This window comes from Pan troglodytes, chromosome 5 (assembly GCF_028858775.2).
Source record: "Pan troglodytes isolate AG18354 chromosome 5, NHGRI_mPanTro3-v2.0_pri, whole genome shotgun sequence".
Taxonomy (NCBI): domain Eukaryota; kingdom Metazoa; phylum Chordata; class Mammalia; order Primates; family Hominidae; genus Pan; species Pan troglodytes.
In genome coordinates, this window is record NC_072403.2 from 147099566 (window position 1) to 147107235 (window position 7670).

At 43.4% G+C, this 7670-nt stretch overlaps 1 non-coding gene across 1 annotated transcript; it reads left to right on the plus strand.

The window, feature by feature from the left end:
* The first annotated feature begins 6248 nt into the window (after nt 1-6248).
* MIR548A-2 (microRNA mir-548a-2) lies at nt 6249-6344 on the plus strand. Its single transcript, NR_035879.1, has one exon. It is a non-coding gene; the product is annotated as a microRNA mir-548a-2 (primary transcript).
* The last annotated feature ends 1326 nt before the right edge of the window (nt 6345-7670 follow it).

The window sequence follows — 7670 nt, forward strand, 5'->3', positions numbered from 1 at the left end:
AGGCCAAGGCGGGTGGATCACCTGAGGTCAGGAGTTCGAGACTAGCCTGGACAGCATGGTAAAACCCCATCTCTACTAAAAACACAAAATTAGCCAGGTGTGGTGGCGCGTGCCTGTAATCCCAGCTACTCAGGAGGCTGAGGCAGGAGAATCGCTTGAACCAGGGAGGCAGAGGTTGCAGTGAGCTAAGATCGCACCATTGCACTCCAGCCTGGGCAACAAGAACGAAACTCCGTCTCTAAAAAAAAAATGTGCAAGAAGAGAAATGATTAACATTTTGAAGGCCTTAAAGGAAATATACTATCTGATGCCAAACCACTGATCTTTTACTAACATGTGGAAAAAGGATGAGTTTTGGTGTCAGATGGTAATAAGAACATGCCCTGCCTCTTCCATTATGGGAAGTGACTTCATCTCTCTGAGCCTCAGTTTTTTTCATGTATCATGTGTGTTTTGTGGGGGAGGGTTTGGGGGATAATACCTACATCTTAAAGTTATAAGGTTTAAATGTTCTGTAAGAGATAAAGTAAAAAAGATAAAGTACCCTGTAAATATTACTTAAGAAAAGAAATCAAGTAAAATAATTTTTAACATAAAAAGACTTTTTTGTTATCCAAACATTTCAGACACGACCCCCAAAATTTGGCCAATGCTGTGTGAATGGCACCACTAGAGGATTTTGAAAGATCAGAGGTCCTGAAGACCCTCAATTAAATTCTCCTTTAAGTCTGAAGCCCCTAAAATGTATCACGCATTTAATGGTTTTTTTCCACTCTTAGGAAAACGATGGAAATAAAATACTGTGGCTTTTAACTGGAGTTCTTCAGTAAATTACACAAAATCTGAGTGTGACTTTCACAGAAAGATACTTTGCCTGTTATTGAAACATATGGAGTCTATCATGCTTGTGAAGTTTCTGTGAGAAACCTTTGTCCCAGACTACTGTTTAATGTTGCTCCCAAGAACAGGGTGGGACTTATCCGTTTGACCTGCCTCCGAAGAGAAATGGAACTATGATCATATTAGCAAAGCAACCCAAAACTTAGTGTCTTAAAATAACAGCCATAAATTCCTTCTGGTGAATCTCTAGTTCTGCTGACCTCAGATGCCTTCCCTCAAGCAACTGCCATCCGCTCTGCCTCTGGATTGGGCTGGATGAGGAGCCTGGGCTGTTTGTTCACAAGGCAGCTCAGCAGAGTTTGAAAGGGGCAGGTGGAAGCATGCATTGTCTCTAGAGATGAGGGCTCAACACAGACAGTCACTTCTTTTGCAGTCTCTTGGTCTAAGCAGGCCACAGGATCAGCTGAGAGTCAAGCGGAGTGGACACAGACTCCACCACTGCAGAGGGAGCTGAATAATTGCAGCCATTTTTGCAAACAATCCATCAAAGCGAGCACCACAGCAATCCTCTGCACCCTGAAAGGTGCCACCAGAAAGGTCAGCATGTCTTCCCCTTTAAAGCATAAGTGCAGTTGTTGAAACAGAATCCAGTTTCAAGATTGCTCATCAAAAGATGAGAAACCTGAAACGAGGAAATCTTGTGAGCAGATGGAAGGCCAGTAAGATAACATCTGAACATTCTATAATATTACTTTGGATGGAGAACAAAATAGCAATAGATAATCTGTTCACTAGTCTCTGAGTCTCCTGACGTCATGAAATTGATGACATCATGATGTCATGATTAATTTTTTAAATATTCAAAATTAGGTCTAACTCAGAAAACAGAGTTATTCCTGTATTGGACATCAAAGGGCCTTTTATATTCTGCAGTACATTCGTGTGCATATTCTAGAGAAACCTTGAGAAACAGCTTTTCCCTAGCTGAGATGTGTAAGTCCTGAGTGCCTGGTCTGCAGGCTTCTCCTCATGAGCAGGAAGCCCATGGAATCTTCTGGACTCCTGAGCTAGAAATAATCCTTCTCCCCTCTCACCTCAAAGAACAGTTTATGAATATTTTCATCTCTCTTTACCCTTTATACACATACTTCATCTTCCTCACAAGATTTATTTATTTATTTATGTTTTGAGACAGGGTCTCACTCTGTCACCCAGGCTAGAGTGCAGTGGTGCGATCACGGCTCACTGCAGCCTGAAACTCCTGGCATCAAGTGATCCTCCTACCTCAGCCTCCCAAAGTGCTGGGATTATAGGAATGAGCCACCATGTCTAGCTTCTCATAAGATTTTTATGTCAGACCCCTTTTTTTCTATTCATCTTGGTGTCTCCCATAGCACTTAATACAGTGCCTCCTATATACTGGAGCAGAGCAGGGCTGTTATTTAGCTGTGTGTGTCACTCATAGTTGGTGTCCCTTCTGATTGCTTAGTAACCATACCATATCACTAGTAAATAAACACACACACGCATGCACGCACGCATGCACACACACACAGGGAGGGAGAGAGATTCATTTGATTAATAAAGAATCTGTGGACATTGAATCTATTATTATATGGGATTATATACTCCAAAATGCCTTCCTAGTCCAATATAACTAGCTCCTGTATACATTTCAACAAACATGCTTTTAAAAAGAATTTTTAGCCTCGGAAAAATGTAGGCAGAATCTCTAAACCTCCCACCCAAGGAAGACAAAGAATAAGACGACAGAGAGGCCTAGCAGACAAAATCCAAGCCATACGCAGCAAGTAACCCCAGAAGCGGAAGCCACCCTGGCAGAACATACTCTTACCAGCTCTGGAACATGGAGACCTCCACATTCATCCGGGACCCCCAGAGGGGACTAAAGTGCTTCCAGGTTGGTAGCTGTGGTGGGCAGAATTCTAAAGATGACCCCTTCATGCAGAGTCCTGTGCCCTACTTATGCAAATGCTAAGCTAGGCACAGCTATGAAAGAGTTTTGCAGTTGTCACTAAACTCCCGAGTCAGCCACCCTGCATGAAGATCATACTGGTGGGCCTAGCCCAGCAGGCAAGCCCTTTAAAGCAGAGAATTTTCTCTAGAAAGTAGCAGAAGAGGAAGTCAGAGAAATTCAAAGCGTGAGGGGATTCACGCCTATTACTGGCTTTGAGGATATAGGGGTCCTCATGCAAGGAACAGAGAAGCCCCTAGAGCTGAGAGTCACTCCCACCTGCCAGCCAGCAAGGAAGGGGGTCCTCCGTCCTCACCAGCCACAGGATCTGAATTCTGTCAACAGCCTGAAGGAGGTCGAAAGCTGATTCTTCTTCTCCAGGACGTCCAGATAAGCGCGCCATCCAGCATCTGCCTCCATTTTGACCCTGTGAGACCCTAAGGACCCAGCCCTCTCCTCCTAGCCTGTGGACCACATCCCTGTGAGCTCATAAAGGAGGGTTGTTTTAAGTGGCTAAGTCTGTGGTAATATGTTATGTAGCAACATGTGTGACTATGAAGTTTAAAGGTATGAAGTTTAAAGGGGAAAGGGAATACAAGCCGCCTACTCCTGATAACTGGTTAAAAGGAAAACTGTCACCAGATAAAATCAAGTCTCAGTGAAGGGAAAGAGATCAGGCAGCACTGAAGTTTGACATGTGCCCGTCAAAATGAGAAGATGATAGGATGACCAGAAAGATGCTCACAAACACAGTTATCAAATATCAAGTTCTCCTCCCTTCCTTCCTTCCTGCCTGCCTTCCTCCCTTCTTCCCTCCCTCCTTTCCCTCCTTCCCTCCCTTCTTCCTTCTTCCTTCCTTTCTTCGTTCCTTCCTTCATTTTCTTCTTTCTTTCCTTCCTTCTCTCTCCCTCTTTCTTCCTTTCTCTTTCTTTTTCTGTCACAGGATAGAAGATTACATTCATAAAGCTACATGAAAAGCACATATCTCTGCTTTTCATAAAGCAGAAAATACCACAGTTAGATGGAGGTAGATCTTCCTACTTCCCAAAAAGTTTCCCAAAGGGATATATAGCTGTAACTGTATGTTCCTACCATCTTAGAGTGAGGATTCTGCCAGGCATGAAAAACTCCTTTGTCCCCTCCTGCCTGATGCTGATGGAAACCCCGCCTTCCTGCCTCTCCTAACACCTTCCTGTTTGCTCTAGATGCAGCGAGATGAAGGCAAATGTCCCGAGAGCACCGTGAGCAGGCTTAGCTTCAGGCTGGTCTGAAACCCAAACCCATGGTTGGTTTTGTTTCATTTTGTTTCGAGACAGGGTCTTACTCTGTTGCCCAGGCTGGAGTGCAGTGGTACAATCATGGCTCACTGCAGGCTCAAACTCCTGGACTCAAGCAATCCTCCCATCTCAGCCTTTGGAGTAGCTGGGATGATAGGCACGTGCTGCCTCACCCAGCTAATTTTTTATTTTTTGTAGAGACAGGCTCTCGCTATGTTACCTAGGTGGGTCTCAAACTCCTGCCCTCAAGAGATTCTCCTGCCTCAGCCTCCCAGAGTGCTGGAATTATAGGTATGAGCTGCCATGCTCAGCACCATGAGGGTTTCTTGATGATAGAAGGGGAGCTTCAGAAGGCTCAGGGAAAACAATGTGAGGTGCATCTGAGAAGTGAATTAGCACTCAGAAATGTGGGGCCAGGTGCAGCAGCTCATGCTTGTAATCCCAGCACTTTGGGAGGCCAAGGCAGGAGGATTGCTTGAGCCCAGGAGTTCCAGGTGGTAGTGAGCTATGATTGTGCCACTGTACTCCAGCCTGGGCAACAAAGCAAGACCCCATCTCTAAAAAAAGAAAGGAAGAAAAAAAGAAATGTAGGCCTTGAACATGACTCTGTCATTTTGGGCCTGGTGGTGTTAAGCCATTTAATCTTTCTGACATAATGTACTGTGTGGGGGGTGGGGTCAGGGTGCTGAAGGGGGCAGGGCAGGGAGAAGACAGGAGCTTTCCCAACTGTGCTGAGAGAATTGTTGTTTTTTCACTTGGACACATGAAAAAATGACAAAATTCATAAACTCTAGGGGAATTGTGGGATTTAAGTCATAGTTCTATTGATCTTACAATAGTGTAAATATTTTTTCCCAATCAAAGATGTACTACAGTGACTTCCATGTTGCTCAGTGTGAGATGATAGGCCAGACACAGTGGCTCATGCTTGTAATCCCAGCATTCTGGGAGGCTGAGGTGGGAGGATCGTTTGAGGCCAGGAGGTCATGACCAGCCTGGTAAACATAGTGAGACCCCGTTTCTACAAAAAATAATTTAAAAAAAAAAGAATGTGAGATGATAGTCCAATGGTCCAGTGATACATCTTTCCTGCCTCCTTGTCTTCATACATTTTCTATTCATGTGAATATTTGCTTTTTTTTTTTTTTTAGATGGAGTTTTGCTCTTGTCCCCCAGGCTGGAGTGCAATGGCGCCATCTCTGCTCACTGCAACCTCCACCTCCCGGGTTCAAGCAGTTCCCCTGCCTCAGCCTCCCGAGTAGCTGGGATTCCAGGCGTGCGCCACCACACCCAACTAAATTTTGTACTTTTAGTAGAGACGGCATTTCACCATGTTGGGCAGGCTGGTCTCAAACTCCTGACCTCAAGTGATCCGCCCACCTCGGCCTCCCAAAGTGCTGGGATTGCAGGCGTGAGCCACTGTGCCCGGCCATTTTGGCCATTTGCACAGTTTTGAATATGTACTCTGCTTGCACATACTTTTTTTTTAACTTCCTTATTTATTGACTTGATCAGTTGTGATTTCTGTGATGGTGACTGTGTTTACTTGGGGAAAAAACCCAAACAGAAGTCCTGTTTATTGTTTTTCTCAAAAACGTCTAAGAGATTAGCAAGGCAAACTCTGTTGTCAGGAAAAGTCATGGGCAACCCAGAAGTATTTAATGCTTATAAAATTGTAAGTGTATGTAAGATGCTAATATAGTTGAGCTAAACTATAAGGAATGGGACTGTGTACCCCTGCGATTGCATACAAAGTTATGTATAACTGTGCTTTTCTCCACGAAAAGGGTCTTTAGGATTTGAGAACTCTTTAGTCTTGACCCCTTTAGTTACGGTTTTCTTGGATGCAAATGACAGGAACCTAACTTAACTATCTCAGCCACATCTTCAGAAGGTAGGAGTGGGGATAGCCTCAAAGGCAGCTGGAGGCAGAGACTACAATAGCATCAGTGTTGTTTCTGCTTCTTCTGTGGGTCAGCTTCATTCTCTCAAGCCACCAGCAGCTTCAGACTCACATCCTGATAAGCTTGCTACCTCCCAGCTCCAAGTATGAACATCTCAGGGAAAGACACTCCCTTACTGGCCCAGCCTGAGTCCATGCTGCTTGGGTCAGATTCCCTAGAAGCAGACCCTGCCATGAGGCTGTGTGTGCGAGTGTGATGTGTATTAGGTTTGTGCAAAAGTAACTGGGGTTTTTTGCCATTAAAAGTAATGACAAAACTGGCAATTACTTTTGCACCAAACTAATATAATGAAAGTGCTCTAAGAGAAAGGAAATGGGAGGTAGGGGGCTCGGGGGAAGTACAGGGAACAGGACAGGGAATGGGGAAGAAGCCAAGCAAGGGTATGATTTCAGGAAAATTCCAGACTTAGCTTTATCCTGCAAGGTCACTGTAGTGTATAAATGATGCTCTGAGTTATCCAGACACCAGACAAGCTTCCTGGGCTTTAAACTCCCAAAGCAGTCAGGCATTGGCTAAAGGCCACCCCAGGGAGCATGAATTTCAAGTGCTTCTGACTCTTTGCACTTGCCTGCAGGCAACGTATAAAGGCAAAGCATCTTCAGTAGCCTAGGCTAGACCTCAGAAAAGAGTCACAGATGTGAGCTCCTAGACAAAAAGCACATAGAGCCAAGAGCACAGGCATGCAGAAATGGGTACGCCAGTGGAGTGGCACAAAGAACCAAGAGTGTCTGTTACACGAGGCTTTTTCAAGTGCCTTGGAATTCCATGTATCCTCTGTTGATTCAAGGTCTCTCTTCTTGAACAGCGATGTGGCCAAGAATGTGGGGTGACATAAATGATGGCTGCTACCATTGGATCTCATGGCTAAAACTAGGAGAAGAAGTTCCTCCAAAGGAATGTGATAGACAGGTAAAATATAATTGTCTACTAAAAATACTTCTAAAAGATTAAGAACATGAAAGCACTTTCAAACCAGAATTCTGCAGATAACACTGAAGTTTCAAGGAGTCTTGGTCTTGAGATCTAACATTGGAATACAGTATTATAATGGATGCAACATTCAGGTCTTTATGACACTTGTTCTTTTAAATATTTACTCATGGAGATGTCATTTGTAAAAAGAGTTTCTAATAGAAATAAAAAGCACTGGAGAATTTCAAAAACCATTCATAAATAAAATGTGTTTGAACTCATAGCAGCGTTTGAGTAAAGACAGATTTATGGGGAACTTATCTGGCTGTTCTCTGCTATCTTGATCTCGACTGAAGAAAATAGAATATACCTGAAATTTTTTGTTGAAAATATTTTAGTCTTAGAAAACAGTGTTTAGTGTTAAGAGAGCATCATGTCTTCTTTATTTTTTTAAAAAAGCAATCTTGAAGTTGGAAAATTATTAAAGGTATATATTATGATTTACAGCTGATTCCAAGAGTACACATTTTTGAAACACAATATTACAGAATATTATAAAGCAAATGTTTCTTCAACCTATTAAAAAATACAGAATGAGGCAGCTGCAAGGAAAGAGGCATTCTCAATTTGCTGGAGATTTTTACAGAATTCATTAAACACTGAGATCACATTGAAGACTGGAGAAAGCTCAGAGATGCTTGG